The sequence below is a fragment of the Erpetoichthys calabaricus genome, chromosome 1 (genome assembly GCF_900747795.2).
Source record: "Erpetoichthys calabaricus chromosome 1, fErpCal1.3, whole genome shotgun sequence".
NCBI lineage: Eukaryota > Metazoa > Chordata > Cladistia > Polypteriformes > Polypteridae > Erpetoichthys > Erpetoichthys calabaricus.
In genome coordinates, this window is record NC_041394.2 from 142,729,851 (window position 1) to 142,749,090 (window position 19,240).

Consider the following 19,240-nt stretch of genomic DNA (forward strand, 5'->3'; position numbering starts at 1 on the left):
CACGTTAGTGCCGTTTCTGTACTATGACCAGTGTGAAAACCAGACTGGAATTTCTCAAATAAATTGTAATGCATAAGGTGTGACTAAAGCTGATTGGTGACTACTTTTTCTAGTATTTTAGAGAGAAACGGTAGATTTGAAATAGGCCTATAATTATTTAGTATGTGTGGGTCTAGGTCTGACTTTTTAAGTAATGGTTTAATGACTCACTTTTAGTGTATCAGGTACTGTGCCATGCAATAATGAACTACTGATAATGTTTAGAATAGGCGCTGCAAGAGCATTCATTGCACTTTTTACTAGTTTTGTTGGCAATGGATCTAGGGTACAAGTAGGGAACTTCATTTTAGAAATTAAAGTTAAGACTTCCTGCTCAGTTACAGGATTAAAATTACTAAAGTGCTGAATGCAATGTGAGACAGGGTCTGCTAAGCTAGTATTTGGTTTGTAGTGTGATGCAGAGATCTGGGATCTTATATTTTTAATTTTCTCATTGAAGAAGTTCATAAAGTCTGTACTGCTAATATCTGTTGGTATTTTGCACTGTTGACCTGAATTTCCATTTGTTAATTTAGCCACTGTTCTAAACAGTACCCGAGGATTTTTATTATTGTTATCTATTAATATAGAATAGTATTCTGAGCGAGCTTTAAAGAGGGCTTTTTTATATTTATTAACACTCTCTGTCCATGTAATTTGAAAGACATGTAGCTTTGTTGTTCTCCATCTGCGCTCCAGTTTTCAACACTCTAATTTAAGAGCTCCAGTGTTTTCATTAAACCAGGGAGAGTTTCTAGGTGCTTTGATCACTTTTGTTTTAAGGGGAGCCACTGTGTCCAAAGCATCTCTCAAGGTCACATTATAATGTGATGTTAGCTGATCTAAATTGTTTTCCACGTTTACATTTGATGTTAACTGATCTGAATGGTTTTCCGCAGTTACACTTGACTTACTCAAAGTATCTATAAATTTTGAAGCAGAATTACAATCTAGATGTCGCACTGTCTTTGTTTTAATCTGGGAGTGTGTGATGGGGGATTTTAATGTACACATTGATGTGGAAACTGACACTTTTAGCAAATGTTTTACTTATTTGTTAAATTCAGTAGGATTTTGTCAGATTGTCAAAGGTCCAACTCATAATCATAACCACACATTACATTTAATTATAACTTACAAAGTTAAAATTCAAAATTTAAATATCACTCCATTAAATGAAGTTATTTCCGATCACTACTTAATTACATTTGATTTACTCCAGCCCTTGTCAACACACTCCCAGATTAAAACAGAGATTTGATAAAAGATTGGACTATCCCGGAAGAAACGGGCGCAGGACAGGAGCAGCCCATCTCAATAAACGGTGACGACAGAGCATGGCCAGGTATAATCACACTCCTACCTGGCCACTTTACAGTTGTCAGTTAACCTACTGCGCGTATCTTTGCGCTGTGAAGGAAAACTAGTGTACCCAGTAAAAAAAAAAAACGACGTGAGCACAGGAAAGCATGAGACAGACTGGGATTCAAATTCTGGTCAACACAGTCGAGCAGCACCGCCGATGTTAGGCTAAAAGTGGCGATAGTAAAGTCGCTTTAAACCGGAAGTGGCCGCCGAGTTTCCACTCGAGTCTCCGCACGACAAATCGGCAGTGGCAGGTAGCAGGAGGCGACTCGAGGTGTGGCGAAGACGGATTTGGATATAAAGGTTTTGAAAACGTGCACGGAAGACCGTTAACCACTAACAAGGTAACATTCATTGACTTCGTTTTCCATTATTTGAGCTACATTTTCCGGTATAGTCTCCACGGTGTCCGTGTTTGCTTTTATAGAACCGAGAAGCCGCTGACGGACTCACAGAAAGTCACCGTCTTAAACTTCTCGAATGTTTTCTCAACATTTCTGCTTCTTTAATTGTATTTGAAAGTACCTGATATTTTCTTTGGCAAATTTATGTCGCCCGACAGATCACAGTAATGTACTGTATGTAATTTTCATCCATCCATCCATCGTCACACTTGCTTGACCTGCTCAGGATTTCCAGGGTTTCGGTACGATTAAGATTGTGCCAGGTGGGTTATAGTCCTGAGTGATTGTCCGTTACAGGGCTGTATTTAATTTAAGAAATCTTATTCTGTGTTTACTGACTGGCGGGCTATAAATGCCTGTATTCTATAAAAGTCTATAAAATTCTATAAAATTGTATAAGGCGAAATAAAGAACAAAGTCGGCCGGTTTGTTAAGATTCGATAGAGCTGGGCATTAACTGCAGCCGGGAGTGCGCTACAGCCTCACAGCCCCAGAAGTTTCGGTTGGCACTATCTGTGTAAAGTTTACACATCCCCCCATAATTCCCCCCCCCCCCCCGCCAAGATCTAGACAAAGTACCAATCAAGTTTATCAGTGACTCTAAATAATTAGTGAGAGTACCTAGTGATTGACTGGAAAACACTCCCATTTAGTCCCAGTTTTGCACTCAGTGTGGATGGCACAGGCAGATCTGAAAATGGATGGATGTGTAAAAATGGCTGCCTTTCAAAGAACTGCAGGATTAAAATACACAGACACAGACACAAACAAACAAAGGAGAGGCCTTCTTCTCAAGCACCCCAGGAAACCTAAGGCAGCTGTTTGTGTTAAAAATGAATAGGCAAGATGCAAATTTGCATAAGCAATGTAGTGTAATTTACTTTTAAATCTCTCAAGTACAGAAGCAATAGGTTGGAATCCTTATTTGAACAAATTCATTTTTTTATTATTTTTATTTTTCTAAGATTTAAAAGCTAGGCTATTGAATTACATCAAGATAATGTACCTTTTTACATGCCCTGGGCCATGAAATATGATTTGTTTTGTTGTGGAAGTCTTTATTATACACAAAGAAAAATAAATGAATATGGGAAAAAAAGCATTGGCAACTCTGACCAAGCCATGCACGTCATGACAGTGAAGCACATTTAACTCGATGCCATGTACCCATGGTTAGAAAAAAGGAAGCTATTTATTGTACTCTAAAGGGGGTTCCTAAATGAAGATGATGAAAGAGGGGTCCTTTAATGGAGGTCAGAAAAATGAGCAAAGTAAGAGGGAACCTGTTTTGCTTTTGAAATGGGCTAGTGTATTTAATAATAAAGGAGTCTTGTTTGAGGATAAAGACAAATGGTGCTTTTCCACTAGCACTAGGAAACAGGCTAACCTTCGTATTTAGGAAGGTTCCTGGGATCAGCTATTATGTTTTACTGCTGAGTTGGTTCCTGCTGTGAATGACAAACTCCTGCCAACTTCAGTGAGGCTGTGGTGACATCACAGTCAACGCTTGGTGTTTGAATGGAAATGGCAATCTGACATTGGACATATTGTTCTGCCCTCCCACCCCCCATTATTGAGTATTTGTTTTGTTTGCATTTATTTTGTGGGATATAATTTTTGTATACAAAACTAGCAGTGCTACATGTCTAAGATGGGTTGAAATGATGAATAATGAATCAACATTAACATTTGGAGTGTACCATGCAATGCAAATGTCTGTTAGATGCCATTTGGTATGGGATTCATTAAAGCAGAGTTAAAGTTTGTGATGTGTCATCAACTGGAATGACAAATGTAATGCATTTTATTATGAAACATATGATGCGTCATCTCTTGAAGTGACAGAGACATAGCAACTGGATGGACACACAGACAGACACACAACACTTATCCTTTTATTAATGTGGATAGGGGAAAAAGTAGAGTAGACTGCACTTGAGATGCACATCCTTACTGACAATGTAAGGCAGCTGAAAAATAAAGCACTGCATATCAAGGAATTTACTAGAAAAAAAATGTGTGCAGTGTAAAATTTTAAGTAAGAGGATAAAAATCTCAGCAAGTTACTTTATATTTCATGTATAGGCAAGTATGAAAACATTGATCTCTTATACCTGATGCTGTCAATGTACAAGTGGTGATCATGATTTCTTTCTGGCTTATGGCATTAGCGGAAAGGTGGAGCAGTGTGGGCTGGGGCTTGATTCTCTTTCTGTTTGTACCTCATGTACAAAGCAACTAATTTGGATATTCTCCTAATGTAAGGGGGCTGAATCATTTAAAGAGAATGGTTGGAGTGAAATAAAGAGATATAAAAGAAATCTGTTTAATGGAAAAATGTACTCATTAAAATAATGATTATGTAATGCCACTTTACTGGTTGTTGTGGCTTTTCATAGAACCATTGCTTGACTGAAAAAATATTCTGTGAAAGGTTTTGTGCATATGACGTTGGTTCATTGGGCTTTGGAAGTATTTCTAAAATGTGGACAAAACAGAAATCTTTAATATATTGTAGGCTACCTAGCAGGATACTAAAAGATGTATTGCAAGAAAAGCCCCTTTAAAATCATAACGTCTGGCATTTTACAAATCTGTTATCATCTGCTCATCACTATGTATGGAACCTGTTATGGTTATAAATAAAGGTTCTTTCCGGAATCTTCATGTGGATGGTTACTTTATGAAGCTAAAAATGGTACCTCTGTGGCATCTCTCTGAAGAAGCACTTTGGCACCTTTATTTTTAAGAATGTAGGCCCTCTTTCATTCTTGGGTTTATATTTTTAGGGCCTCATGTGTGTGTTTGTTTTTTGTTTTTGTTACGTATTATGACAAACAGTCTCTAGTAATCATCTGGGGCCTCATGTATAACGGCGTGTGTAGAACTCACACTATGACATGGCGTAAGCACAAAAGCGGGAATGTGCGTACGCACAGAAAAATCGAGATGCATAAATCTGTGCGTTCGGCAACTTCCACGTTCTTCCGCTACATAAATCCTGATCAATGTGAAAAGTAACGCACGTGCACGCGCCTGCTGCCCCACCCCAACTCCTCCCAGAATTGCACCTCTTTGAATATGCAGATCAATATAAATAGCCCTTAAACTCAGCATTCTGTGAAAAGACAATGGGAAAAGCACGGGGGAAAATAGAAGAATTTCAGCGAATACCAAGTGGAGGCAAGGAAAAACTTACTATTCATTGGTTTAAACAGTGATATAATCAACAAAAGGAAGTTGATCGAGTGACAGAGTGTCGGGGATACTCGAAAGCTCAAGTTCACAAAGTCGCACAGTGCCCGAAATAAAAAAGTTGTCACATATCAAAGTCGCCGTGAAAAGGCGAGTCGCAGCCCACCGTCTCAGTGTCATATGAAAGCTTATTAGGGTACAGAGAAAAAAAATAGGCACACAGTGGGGAAAAAAGCTCGAAATGTCAACTTTAATCTCGGAATTTCCACTTTAATCACGTAGTTAATTTGTCATTAAAGTAGAACATCGTAAACGTCATCTTAAAATCGTTTAATTTAGTAGTTTCTCAAATCCCATCGTAACTAAAGTAGCATGTTGAATGCTTTGTTTTGTATTTGATCTTCTATGTGCTCTATGTGTGTGAATAACTACATGCTTCCGAGCTTTCTCTTCCTCCGACAGGACACAGAATCCATTACATTCGTAATATTACAGCTCTCTGAATAATTAAAATACTGAGATGTATACGTGATATCTTTTTCATGATGATAGGAATGAAAGCATGTTATTAAACATGGGAACACGGTGGCGCAGTGATTGTTCATGTCTCACGCAAGATGCTTGCTGCGCCATGCGCGAACTTCGATGAAATAATTTATTGCAGCAGTACTGTCTCTTTCAAACGTACTAACTTCCAATTCCTGTCCTTACTTTTCTTTCTCCAAATACCCAGTTGCCACACAACCAACTCTGTAATAGACGTTAAGCCATCTGTAAGCTTAGAATGACGATTCTTCAAAACATTTAAGGAACATTGAAATATCTTCGTAGTACGTGTTTAATTATTCTATCCATCTATCCTTCCAGTGTTGCGCCAGCCCAGCAAGAATACAGCACGAGATAGGAACAATCCGTGAACTAGCTAGCACTGCGGCACCGTGTCCTCACATGTTTAATTATTAACAATATCGATTATTTAAATGAAGTTAAAGTTTTATCTGTATAATATAATCAACATATTTTGCTGCATTTCATCTTAAAAATATATCGTCATCATATGTAAATACACATGTATTGGCACAGGTTGTGCAATATTATAACTGTAATAATAATATGTAAAATAATATGTAAATACGCACGTAGTGGCACAGGTTGTGCAATATTATAACTGTAGTGCAAGTTTACAGTGAGGTAATTGTACTTATAAGTACAAACAGTTCTACAAGGAGCACTTGATGGACTGATTGAGTGCATTTAAAGTTCTTGGGGTGAAACTGTTTCTGAACCGCGAGGTCCGTACAGGAAAGGCTCTGAAGCGTTTTGCCATGTCTGAGGCAGCGTGTGCTGGATGCTATATACCAATAATTCTCTTTCCGATCAGCTGCTGCTGTGATTCCCCACTCAGATACAGTGATATAAATACTCCGAGTGGTGCAGTGAGAGTTATATGGAAAAAGATGATCCGCTGTGGCAACCCTTAACGGGAGCAGCTGAAAGAAGAAAAAGAAGGTGCAGTGAGAGTAACAACGCTAAAGCAGCTATGGTATTTGGAATACTATGGCTATTCCCTGGACCATTATATTGTTGCAGGTTAATTATAATCAGATGCATTACACTAATAAACAATATGCAGTTAGTTTCAGTGTATTTATAAAGCCGCGTCAGGAATGTGGATCTAAGAAAGAAAGGGTAACCACGCAGGAACAGTAGCACTGCTTTGACACTGGCTGCCGCCAGTCTGCAAAACCGAGCGGAGAATTTGCGTATGCCAGAGTATGAGGTACCGTGGAAATGTGCGTGGCTTTACGCCAAGTTTAGGTTTTAGTTTTATACATCGCAATTTGAGCGTAGAATCATTCGTACGCAACATGTCTGTTTATACATGAGCCCCCTGGTCCTTAAGAAGTCTCTAAATAAGACAAACATTTTTAATGTTGGGTAACATATAACACATTTTACTTTGTGATTAAAAGCAGTGTGAGAAAAGGTAGGTACATCTCATTTATATGCTGGATCAGGGGTTTCAAGCGCTTGCCAAGTGCCCCTCGCTGAGGAGTGAGAATGTATAGTACCCTTTAGTGTTTGCTTTCTTGCTGGAAAAGCGAAGCCACTGGTCTGTAGATGCTCAGACCACAACAGTTAGTGTATGCAACAGTGTCCTTTGGAGAGACACAGCCAAAATAGAGCTCTACAGGAATTTTGCATAATGCTACAAAAACCTTATACCAACTATAAAGCACATTGCTAAAGCGTTGATAATTTAAGTTAATTTGCAGTCATTAGCCTCACCGAGTTTATCAAGTACTCCTCTTTACTGGAGAATTTGAAAGGATATTGTGAGGCCATCTGTCTAGGACTTTGCTGACATTGCATCATGCAGCAGGACAATGATGCTAAGCATATCAACAAATATTAGATTGTGGAATGGCTAAATCAAGTGCACATCTTCATTTTTTGTAAAAGCTGTGTGCAAGTGATTGTCTGTAAACATCAATGAAGTGAAGCAGGGTTTTAAGGGGGAGTGCCCAAAATTCCTAAAGTACAACATAAAAGAAACTACTAAACTTACAGAGAAAATGATTATTTCATGTCATGGTTGCTAAAAGCTACTGAATTAAGGGATGGATTTATTTTTTCACACATCGCTTTTGCACATTGGCGTATATTTTCCTGAATAGTGACAGTCTGCTATGGTTGTGCCCCGCTATGTAAAAAATAGCATTGAAGTATATTTACGTACTTTTTCCACATTACTGCTCATACGTGATGAGGGAGGGAAACATCCTGACAAGCGATTCACCTAGATAAAGAGAGACAGAGTTTACAGTGAGAATGAGAGGGGAACTCTGGATCTGTGAGCGATTGGAAGACCAGAGAAGGGGGAGTCGGTGAGTGTGTAAGTAAGCGGGGAGGGGGGAGGAGGAGTGAGAGTAGGGGAGGGAGAGGGAGGGGCAGGAGTACAGATCAGTTTACTGATTCAAACAAGAGGCGAACAGCGGAGTAACAAGAGTAACGCCAACCATTGCTACGCATGTGGCTTCAGCCTGCAGACAACAAGAGTTTAAAACTCGCAGCCCGCCTCACTGTTAGCTTTCCCGAGGACCGATAGCGACCTGTTGTGAAGGTTTGAAGCTGGGTTGCAAATGCATATAGTCGTCGCAATGATGCGGAGGCTAAGGTGATCTCAGTCATACCCAGGTTAGTCTGTCTTTTTCCCCTTTCTCAAGGAGGCACCGATAGGAGTATCAGAGTCGCAGAATGTAAGTGCGCGAGAGCTCAGCCTATGTGGAAACGGGCAGCCAGGGGTATTATGTGTGAGACGGGGACGATCGCTCAAACACAAGGTTGATGGCTCAACTCAGTTTAATGGAATTGGATGGGTATGTTCAAGTTAGACTATGAAGTCGAGGACGGAAAATGGCAATTTAAATGCGCAGCTTTGGCCAGATGTACACGTGCCTTGCGTAGACCCCACAAGCGGAGGGTTTAAACAGAAGCGCAACCGTGCGGGGTGATTGTGAGCCTGCCTAGCCGTTAGTGTCTCACTCTGGTATGAACGTCCTCGGTGTGATCAGCTAACGAGAAACAACTGTTGCTGTTTTCAAACATAATATCAATTAGGACTGTTAGAGAAGAAGACATGCATTGCATTGAATAAGCCGGAAAAAAAGTAATCAAAGAAACCAGGCTCAAGAAGCGAAAGGGAATCTGTTCTGCTGTCATTTGCCAGACTGTCATAAATTAAGCTCTTCTGTTGCAGATTCGTCTGACCGCTTTGCCCATGTACGCACTCAACGGCTTACGGCTTAAATGTAAGTTAATTAAAAGTGATTTAGAGAGTGACCTGAACTGATTGGCCGCTGAGCGCAACAACAGCAAGAGCGCGCACGCGCGTGCCTCGATTGTCCTGAAAGGTGCTGTTGTTGAGGGATAAGAATTCAAACATTACAACTCAGTACTCATGTTCGTCTTATTGCAAAGATAATGAGATTTGTGGTGATGCGTAGTGGTTAAGACTTTGGATTTGGATCCTGAGGTTGTGGGTTCAAATCCCGTTATTGACACTGTGTGACCATGAACAAGTAGCATCATTTGTTTGTGTTCCAATTAGAAAAAATAAAATAAATGTAACCAAGTGTATCATAAATGTTGCAAGTCGCTTTGGGTAAAGGCATTGGCCAAATGAATACTTGGTCTCAGCATTAAAGAGAAGGCACTTGAACATTATTTTATGTGAAACTCCACATGCCAAAGAACAGAGTACAGCACAATTGTACACTTATGGTTATATTTGCAATATGAGCGCAATCTGACTTGTAAACCAGTAGTCCATCACATTACAAGCAAAGAGCTGGAATGACTCAAAGGGGGAGACATACTTTTTGAAGTGTATATGTAGCAGTAAATGGATATCTCTTCTGTATTATATGTGTGGTACCTACAACCATAACATACTTGGTGGCTTGAAGGTTAGCTCCAGAGTCTTAGACTTAAACCTTGACTGAGTTACTTCCTGTGTGGAATTTTGCACATAGTTTAAAATTCTTTTCTGTACATACTCTTGTTTTACTTTTACATCCTAAAGACATAAAAGGTTTATTGGTGACTATAAATTGGCCAATGGTGACTTGAGTGTGGATGTGTGCCTGTTTGTGCCCTGTGACGAACTGATAAGTCAACCATGGTTTGTTCCTACCTGCTTCTACCAAGTGCTTCCGTGACAAGCACTAGCTTCTTGTGACTGAATCATAATTGTCATCAGTCCTGTATTTGCAGATACCAAAAGTTTTTAACTCAATACAAATATTAACTCAAAAAAGAACAAGACACATTCTGAAAACAGGCAATGGAGGACGAAACACTTGAATGTTTGAGTAAAAAAAAAATGCTTATCTTGTGTTTTGGTGCTGGTGTAACTTGTAATATACAAGCAGCTATAGAAATGGGGGCCATATCTTTAACATCATCCTCATAATGGGGGTCTGTAGTGCAACATGCACGTTGAAAGGTTTCTTATCTGATGCTGAGTTTTCTTCTTGACTCGTCACCTGTTCAAAGGCTGGCTTGATGACTTCCGCAAGATAGTAATTGAATGTTAACCCCGTATGCACTAAGGGCTTTTTGGTTTTAATGTGCCTGAATTACATACCCAAAAATCAACGAATGTTGCTTTGCTTATATCATAAAGAAAGAGCTGCAAATGGCTGAAGAGTAGGGAGTACAACACTTCAGAATTTTAAAAAAATATTTTAGTGAATAAAATTATTTACACAAATATTAACTAAATAAAATACAAAATAAAATTGGTGCTTTAGGGATTTTACTTAAAAAATATAGATTTTACAGTACATAACCAAGATATTTTAAATGCACAACTCTGCAATTAAGTTCTTTTATGCCTCAATCTGTCAGCTGTCAATTTACCAAGTTTAGATGTCATATCCCATAGCATAGCAAATTTATACTGGTTGTTGCAAGATGTCCATTTGTTAGGAAACATTGTGTCCCTTTTTGGAAAAATGTAGTCTCTTGCACCTAAGCAATCTCTCAAAACAAATAATGCACCTACAGTTATATACAAAAAATATACACACCAACACATTATATCACTCTGAAGCAAAAAGTAAATAATTTGAAACTATGTCCAGTATGCATAATTAAGAACTCATCCACACTTTTAGTTTCCAAATTATTTTTTATTCCAGTCCTTGAAACAGTTTCTTTTTACCAAAAGACACAACAAAAACTTACATTTTGTACACTAGACTGGGGTTTTTGCATTTCACATCTGGAATAAACTAAGTACATACATATATTTTCATACCAGCTTCTCCTCGTGCTGGGTTATTGGGGTGGGGGACAGTGCCTTTGCTTGTATCCCTGGGCACAGGGTAGAAAACTGGCAGACTTAAGCACAGAGCAAGTCATATAGACACATACACCTAAACCAGTGTTTCTTAACAACTTTTGTGTCACAAGGACGTCATCACTGGCTCGTGAGCATATCAGGCTTATTCACGGTATAATCTACCCTCACAGCTTTGCAACACTTTTTATCCCCTTTCCAATTGTGCTCCCTTCAATGTTCCTGATTTTATTTCTTTTTTGTAATTGCACTTGTTTCTCCCTTCCTGGAGTTTGCATTGGCGGGGGAGCAGGAGGTATAGTGAGCACAATTAGAAATGGGATAAGAAATACTGCATGGTGTCATCTATCCCTTTGGTGGGGGATTATACACATGAACAAGTCACTAGCTTATGCTGTTTTTTCATTTTGATTTTTACCCCCTCTCTATAAGCTCACGACACAGCAATACAAGTGCTATGATACTGGGGGGTTCAGCACATGAGAGTTCATGAAACACAAGTACAGCATATCAGTTACTCATTGTTACAGTGTTCAGTTGAAATTGGACTGCTCAGAAAACTAACATAGGGAGAACATGCAGCAAACAGCATCAGGGTGTGGTAATTGAACATATGACTCTTGAACTGTAAAACTGTACACTGTGATGCTTCAAAGACCAGCTAAGCAGTACTTACAAATCAAGTGTAGCCTCAAGTCCTTCATCAAACATGCCGTTCTCAATAAAGTCAAAACTTTGCTCAGAACCTGACTCAAGTTTTCTGTGTAACGATGTAACGGTATATAAAGATGAGCTGTTATGTACACAATTTATTTGCTGCTGTTTATGCACAAATGTCACATGTAGTACAAATGACCAGTAATAGACAACTATACATTATTAGAATGCACCTAATCTATCCAATGGTTGTAAACCTTTCATTGTATGTGGCTTGATATAGGAGGGATATTTGATAAAAGCAGATGAACTCAGGTATGATGCACTGCTCACCTTGATGATATGTGTGTGCAAATCGCATATTTTAATAATGAAAGTGAGCAGACAACATCGAAACTTATAATTAATTTAAATAGGACAACCTCTGGTATATAAAAAAAATAAAAAAACCTTTATTAGTTTTGATTGACATGTGGGTTTATTGCAACCTACTCAAACAACTTTGAAATATGGTGACTGGTCACCTTGTGGTTAAACTATGGAGATGTAATAATCAGTAGCAACAGGTATTATTGAAATATGGTTTTCAACTTTCATCTAATAGATAATACAATTTCTCACTTACTGTCTTCCCACTCTTATCCCCTGTAAATTCTACAAGTTTTTAGACCTTCAGTTTTAATGTTGTCTTTTTTTATATCGAGATGTTTACATTTTCATTATTGCATCTCATTTTCTTGCTACAATCATAAATATTTACATGTAGGTGTATATATTCAAGCTAACTTTATGCATAAAGATATCTGTAGTTTTTTTGGCTATATTTACAGTATGTGTCTGCATAATTATTCAATGTGAAACTTTGTATTGATTACATTTTCTGCTTACTGCAATTACTTAAATTATAATTTTTTTGGAGATATCATTTATATGCTTCAGTCTTACAGGTTGTCCATCCATCCATCCATCCATCCATTTTCCAACCCGCTGAATCTGAACACAGGGTCACGGGGGTCTGCTGGAGCCAATCCCAGCCAACACAGGGCACAAGGCAGGAACCAATCCCGGGCAGGGTGCCAACCCACCGCAGGACACACACACACACACACACCAAGCACACACTAGGGCCAATTTAGAATCGCCAATCCACCTAACCTGCATGTCTTTGAACTGTCGGAGGAAACCGGAGCGCCCGGAGGAAACCCACCCAGACACGGGGAGAACATGCAAACTCCACGCAGGGAGGACCCTCTTACAGGTTGTGATTCAGTATTTTTAAAAGTATTTTTTGTGCAGTGTTTGATTAACAATTTTGACAGAAGCTAACATCCCAGACTAACATTCCTGATGAAGTGTATGAACAGTCATTAATCAATCAAAGTATATTATGGTATATATGAGAGGTCTGCAAAATTGGTCCTGGAGGGGCATAGTGGCTGTAGGGTTTTGTTGCAACCCAATTGGTTAATTAGAAACCAACACTCTCCAAAAACAGATCTTATTTAATTTATTGAATTGTTTGTGTTTTCATTCTGCCATGTCAGGTCATTCTTATATCATAGACTTTCGTTTTCAAGGATATCATCCAAATGATTTTTACCCTGAAGCAGATTAGTAATTCTCAGTCCTTCACTTTTTCTCTTCAGTTTCTTTCAAATATTTTTTTAAACCAGCTAGTTCATGATAAATACACCCAGGTGTAAACTGAAACAAGTTAGATGGAGAACTGCTGGTTCCTTTGCTATTTGTGTCTTAGTGCTCTTAAGGAGCAATTAAAGGTGAATGCAGCTGTTTATGACTAAAATAATAACTTAGGGAAAGGGAACATTAATGAGCGAAACAGCTAAAAAGAAGCATAAAAATTTTGCTTAAGCTGTAAGTGCTTCCAAAGAAGTAAACAATGTCCCATTAAGAAACAACAACCTGCAACCACTGTAGCCCTCCAGACTTATTTTGCAGACTCTGGCCTATACCATTACAAGCAGAGAACACAATAATTCGGTCAACAGTTTTTTTTTGTAAAATAATTAAAACTGCATGATGAAACACATAAACATAAACAGAACAAAAAATGGAAAACTGTTTAAATAATAAAAAATGCCTTGTGTGGCTTCATGGTAGCTAACATAATTGGATTTATCTTGAGTTCTTGTTTTTGACTTTGCTTTGACTGGCCCTTTTGTATAGGTGAATCTAGGGATTAAGCTGATTTAGTACTGGTTACATGATTAGGTGTTTACAGAGTAGTGTGTAGTAGTTCCTGTGTTGGTGTTAGGAGTAAACATTTGCTTTCTTTGTCTGGTAAATAATGGGCAGTAATATATATTTCCAGAAGATTTTAAATGACAGTTTATGTGAAGTTTCTGCTTCTTGTTTGTTGTGTTCATTGGCTCTGTTGTCTGGTTCCTGAACCTTATTTGTGCTTGATGTTCCAGGAGTGGTTACTGTTTGGTGATGGTTTATGTTTGGCTGGACACTTGTTTCTTATACCTGAATACCACTGGATATTGCTTTTCTTGAGTCTGTTTGACCTTAATTGTTGATTCCTCTTCCTGTTTTCATACTGGTCACTGTGTGCAGAATTTATTTCTAGTGGTTTCCCAAGACACAAAGATTCACTAAGCAACTCTGATTAGTACATATAAATATAATTTGTACTGTAGAGGAAAACATTTTAGCAAACAGGTTCTGATATGCAATACAATTTGTTTTATTGCCTTGATCATGCCTTAGTGTTTTAGGGTTTGATGTGTTATCTGTAAAGCTTAACCATAACCCCAGCATACTTGATGTTGGTAAAGTCTAGATGTTGGTCTAGTTCCAGCATCTGTTCAGCATTATTTTTTGGTCCTCTTTGGGTTTGCTGCAAATACTGCATTTTATCCTATTCCTTCTACGCATGATACTGTCGTCTGTGCTTGTGGATAGCTTTACTGTTTGAAGCTGTGTTTAAGACGAGGCAAAGAGCATGTATACATTTGCTTTTTTCTATTACATGTAGGTATTAAACAATTTATGTTCACTTTGAACAATCTTTTATAATGCACTGAATATTTTAGGCTTGTTGATGTTTATTGTATGCTCATGCACATTGCAAAGTGCCTTTTGATGCTGTTGGCTATGAGATGCACTACATAAAGCCAGCACTGATTGATGAACAGCATTCACAGGAGAACAGACATGACTCCCCTTCTAAATGTGTCTCTGACAGTGAGCCAAACAGTGTTTTAATAAGCTTCCCAGTCCTGATTAATATCATTCTGTTTGAATGTCTCCCTTGGCAGTCGTGCTGCCATCCTGCTGTGAAGTGCTTGCTTTATCTTGGGTGAAATTCCCACAGGAGATTTCTTGCAAGCTATGCAGTCCAAGTGGCCTGTATAAGTATATTGGTGTGAGGTTGGTTTTTCACAAGTAGGTGGATATTTGGGTTTGTGATATGCATTCTACTGCTTTAAATGTCACTTTGATCAGAACATAGAGACAGGCAGTAAACCGCTGTGCAGACACACACACACACAGGAATCTCTGGAGACTCACTATTGTTCTGTTCATTAGCTGAGTGACGTTTTCAAGTACAAAACAAATATGAATCAAGTGCTAACCTCCTGTGCCTTATAATTATGTTCTGAATGATGACAGTTGTAGCAAAGATGAAAAATACATCAAATATTAAAGGTAAACTTTATTTATTTTTAAGAACCATAAGCTTTTATTAGTTTGATTTTTTTTTTCTTTTCCAAAACTGCTTTCCAAATTATTCTGTGGCAAAAGCTGTAGATAATGCCTCTCATCTGTCTGCTGTTTCTAAACCAACAAGCGTAACATCTGCTGATCTGCTTTGCCCTCATACCCCTTAGGGATACTGTACCTAAGCTGTGATGGGGGAGTGTTGCAGGGTACGAGTATTTAACATAAAGACCAGAGTAAATCACTCTGCTTTCAAGGATTTTAACATACAAGTTAGAAGTCAGATTTGAGCTTGAATGTTGTTCCATTGAAAGCTTTCATCCAGTGTTGCCAGATAGACTCTGGCACTGTACATCCTGGTACAGATTACACAGATTTATAGAATAATTTGTTATATTTATATATCAATGTATAATTGTGCATTTATGTGTGTATGTGTGTGTATGTATATATTTATATACAGTATAATACACATGTGTATGTATGTATATGTTTCTTTTTCATTTGATTGCTGACAAAATAGTTCAGTCACTTTCTGAGATTTAATACAATCTTTTGGGTTGGGTATACCTGTTTATGGATTGGATTTTGTTGAATATTACAACTTTTTCCCATATCAGAAAGATATGTTTTAGGTTGTTTAGTGACTCTGAATTGGTTGGACATGTGTGTACCTTGATGCCCATATATGGGTTGGTTGCTACCTTCTACTGAACACTGAACTGTAGATTATGGATATCCAGGAACATGAATTAGAAAAAGTGCCTTTGGATGGAACATGTAACACACATTATTTAATAAAGGTGCACCTTGAATGCAACCCATGCCAAATGATTTACGGTTATGAAGAACATGTTTTTTTTTTCTGATATGTAAAATTGTATATTTGATATAAGGATGTTTCCAGATCTATTTGAAAACCTTTTTTTTCATGTTTCTGTCAACTGTAGTTGAGCAAAGCCAGATAAAATGCTTTGTAGTGCCTAAGGGACCAAGTTTACTTTCTCTTACATTTCCCTTTAAAAAATGCTTTGCTGTTGTTCACTATGCTTCTTTTGTTGAATTTACAAGAGTGGGGTTCAAGGGCATTGATAGCATTTGCTTCTGAAGCATAAAGAGATACACATGAGACATGCGTAAGCTTTTCTAGTATCACGTTTTTAGAAAGTACTGTCTGTCAGTAACAAAGGGCTTGAGAATCGAGAAGCTTGTGTTGTCAAATCCCAGCTCAGTCACTGACTCATCTTATGGCCATACTGCTTCTCAGCTGGTATCTGTCTTTAAAAAGGGAGAAAATCACAGCTCTGTCTTCAGTTTCCCTTTTCACTCATAAGCCAAGTCACACCAATCCCTTCAGTATCCTAAAAATATGGCTTTGTGGCCATCTGAGTCCCCATCAGTTTTGGGAACATTGAGATAACAAGTCACTTCAGGAATAAGCTTTATACAGTTAGTCGATCCACATGCAATTTCTGACCTGCTCAACACTGAGGCTTTGAATTATGGCCTTTAACAATGTTTCACCCTCTAACAGCGCCTGAACAAGATAACAGCTGGAGGTGTGAGAACCCCTAAGCATGAGATAAGCGTGAGTGTTCAAACTATTGCAACTGGATTCATTCTGCTAAATTCCAAATGGGGTTTTCCTGGCAGAGTTTGGCAATGGTTGTATGCTGCATGATTATTTAATACAAGCCAAGTATTTGATTATTATTTGTGTTATTATTGATTTAGTTCATTATTTTGCTGCCATTATGATTTGAACCGACACTGTAAGTGGAAGTACCTTTCCAATGTGTATTTCCCAACATTGCACCTACTCCATTTGTGGAGCAAACATTCCCTGCTGAACATATTGGCACATTTTTTTTCCTGTTGTTAACATCTTAAGGCCAACTGGACCTTGGATAATTCTCCAGAGACGCCTTACTACCACATAATTTTGCAGGCAATCTCCTGACAATGACATATAAAGCTCACTGAACTTTGTATGCTAGGTTAGAATTAAGCTCCAAAAGTGCACTGTTCTTTAGTGTTAGAAATTCAATGATACTATAATACTTAATTTTGCTTTTTTGGCATCCATTTTGACTTGGTTCTGAAAGATGAAATGCGCACTGTAACTATAAATGCTAGAAATCAGTAATTCATATATTTTAGTACACATGCGGATTTTTGGTCTCTTACAAAATCATCACAATGGAATATTTCTCTTAGGTTTAGGCTCAAAACTTTTATATTTTAGTAAGGTATCACATAAAGGACTCCAATTTAGATCTTACCTTTAAATGTAGTTTGGTTATCAGGCAATGAATGCCTGCAAGCCAAAAGCTTATGGGTTTTGTGTTTTACTGTATCTACATTGTGACTTTAATAGGGTGGGCAAAGAATTTGAAATTGGAACAATCAAACTTCTCATCTTACTTGGACTTCCTGAGCTTGGGCAGTTCACCATCTGCAGCATTATCAGCTGGTGAATGCATAGAAGTTGAAAGGCAGTGAGCCCCAGCTGCTCTTCAGCTGTACTTCATCCCATTTAAAGAGCTCCTTGGCGGCTGTCAGAGTGTGAATATTTTTGGGCAGGGCAGCTGACACGTGGAGAATCCCTTCTGTTGTTTCCTCTGTAGCTGGAAAGAAACTGCTTTCAGACCCTAACCACAACACACACCCTCCCCAAAGGACCACTAAATGCATGAGGTTGGGAGCATGCACTGATACAACACGTGGTATGTATAAAAACGAAAGAAAAATTGATTTGATAAAGTACACTTTGACACTAATATGAATTGAAACAAATTGATTAAAAAAGATTTTCCCCCGACTTATGGGCGAGTGGGCTACAGTGGTTTCTTTACTGTTGTCGTAGGGGTAGTTTTGCCATCAGTAACTTGTCACTTTATGGTGCAAGCACAATGAAACTGATATCCTGGAATTGCTGCCAGATTATCTACCCATGCAGGTTTTAGGGGAGCAGTGGCATGAACTGGGTCAGCTTTTCTCTTATTCTGCAAACCTCCTGTTCTAAACCTGTTTGCCTCGGCTTCTCTTCTTTATGCTCTTTGTGTACACTGAGGCCCTTGTAGACATCTTTCTTGATTTGTCAGGCAGATTTTAGACCGAAACCACTCACTGTTCACTTAGAGAATTATAGGATTAGGGCGTGGAATGTGGATTAGAGCAAAGGGTGTTTTATAATTCCATTTTAAAAGTGAGCATGTGCTGTAGTTTGTAGTTGCTGTGGTTCTTGTTCTGACCTGTTAAATGCAGGAAGCTATTTGTTGGGGCCAGCTTGTTGCACAGTGTTGGTGTTCTTTACTCTTGGCAGTCTACTGCCTTTCAGGAGGATGTATACCTGGCTAAAGTTCTTTGGTTGTCTGTTGGTTACATACTCTTTTTTTTCTCATTGCTTTTGTCGGTGAGCTCATGAGATTGAGTATGTCTTTTTCTTTTATGAAAGAGAGCTGAGAGTCTTGGTGGTGCTTTGGAGGTAATTTTGGGTAGACCAATTGCTATAACTTCAAATCTCATGTCTGGTTCTTGTCCATCTGGAATCTTAATTTTCTACCTGTATAAACATGGGGATTGTACTACGCTTGCACTAAGTGGTGGGCATACACTGCTCATGAGGAAATGGAGAAAGTAAAAATAGATTTTCAGGGCATGAATGATGCAGAGTAATCGTACTCTGCATTGTTACAGATATAGAGATGTGAGGTGTGCTGTTGTAGCTTAACTACTGCTGTTTTTGATTTAGTATATTTCGGAGAACTCAAAAGGCTAGGATTAAATTGCCTGTTTTTTTTTTGTTTTTTTTTAATTATACTTTATTGTTGATAACACAGCAACATAATGTGTAAAAGGCACAGATAGTCCCATAACTTTACTGTGCTAAATTGTTCTGCAGTGTGTGAATATGCTCTGAGATGGTGTGGTGTAGAGTTCAGAGCCAGTTTCTGCTTTAAACCAAATTCATCTGTAACAAACTAGAAAAACTCCTGAATCAGTAATAGGAACAACATTGGATATA

At 38.3% G+C, this 19,240-nt stretch overlaps 1 protein-coding gene across 4 annotated transcripts in view; it reads left to right on the forward strand.

The window, feature by feature from the left end:
• The first annotated feature begins 1,397 nt into the window (after positions 1-1,397).
• The window catches only part of igsf9b (immunoglobulin superfamily, member 9b), a 164,580-nt gene continuing 146,737 nt past the window's right edge, over positions 1,398-19,240 (forward strand). For 3 of the 4 annotated variants that reach the window (XM_051923299.1, XM_051923297.1, XM_051923301.1), the window contains exon 1: positions 7,975-8,205. The gene's annotated coding sequence lies outside the window, so the exon portion shown is untranslated. Of the gene's footprint in view, positions 1,749-7,974; positions 8,206-19,240 lie in introns of those variants that run through there. The other variant, XM_051923298.1, reaches the window with a different exon arrangement.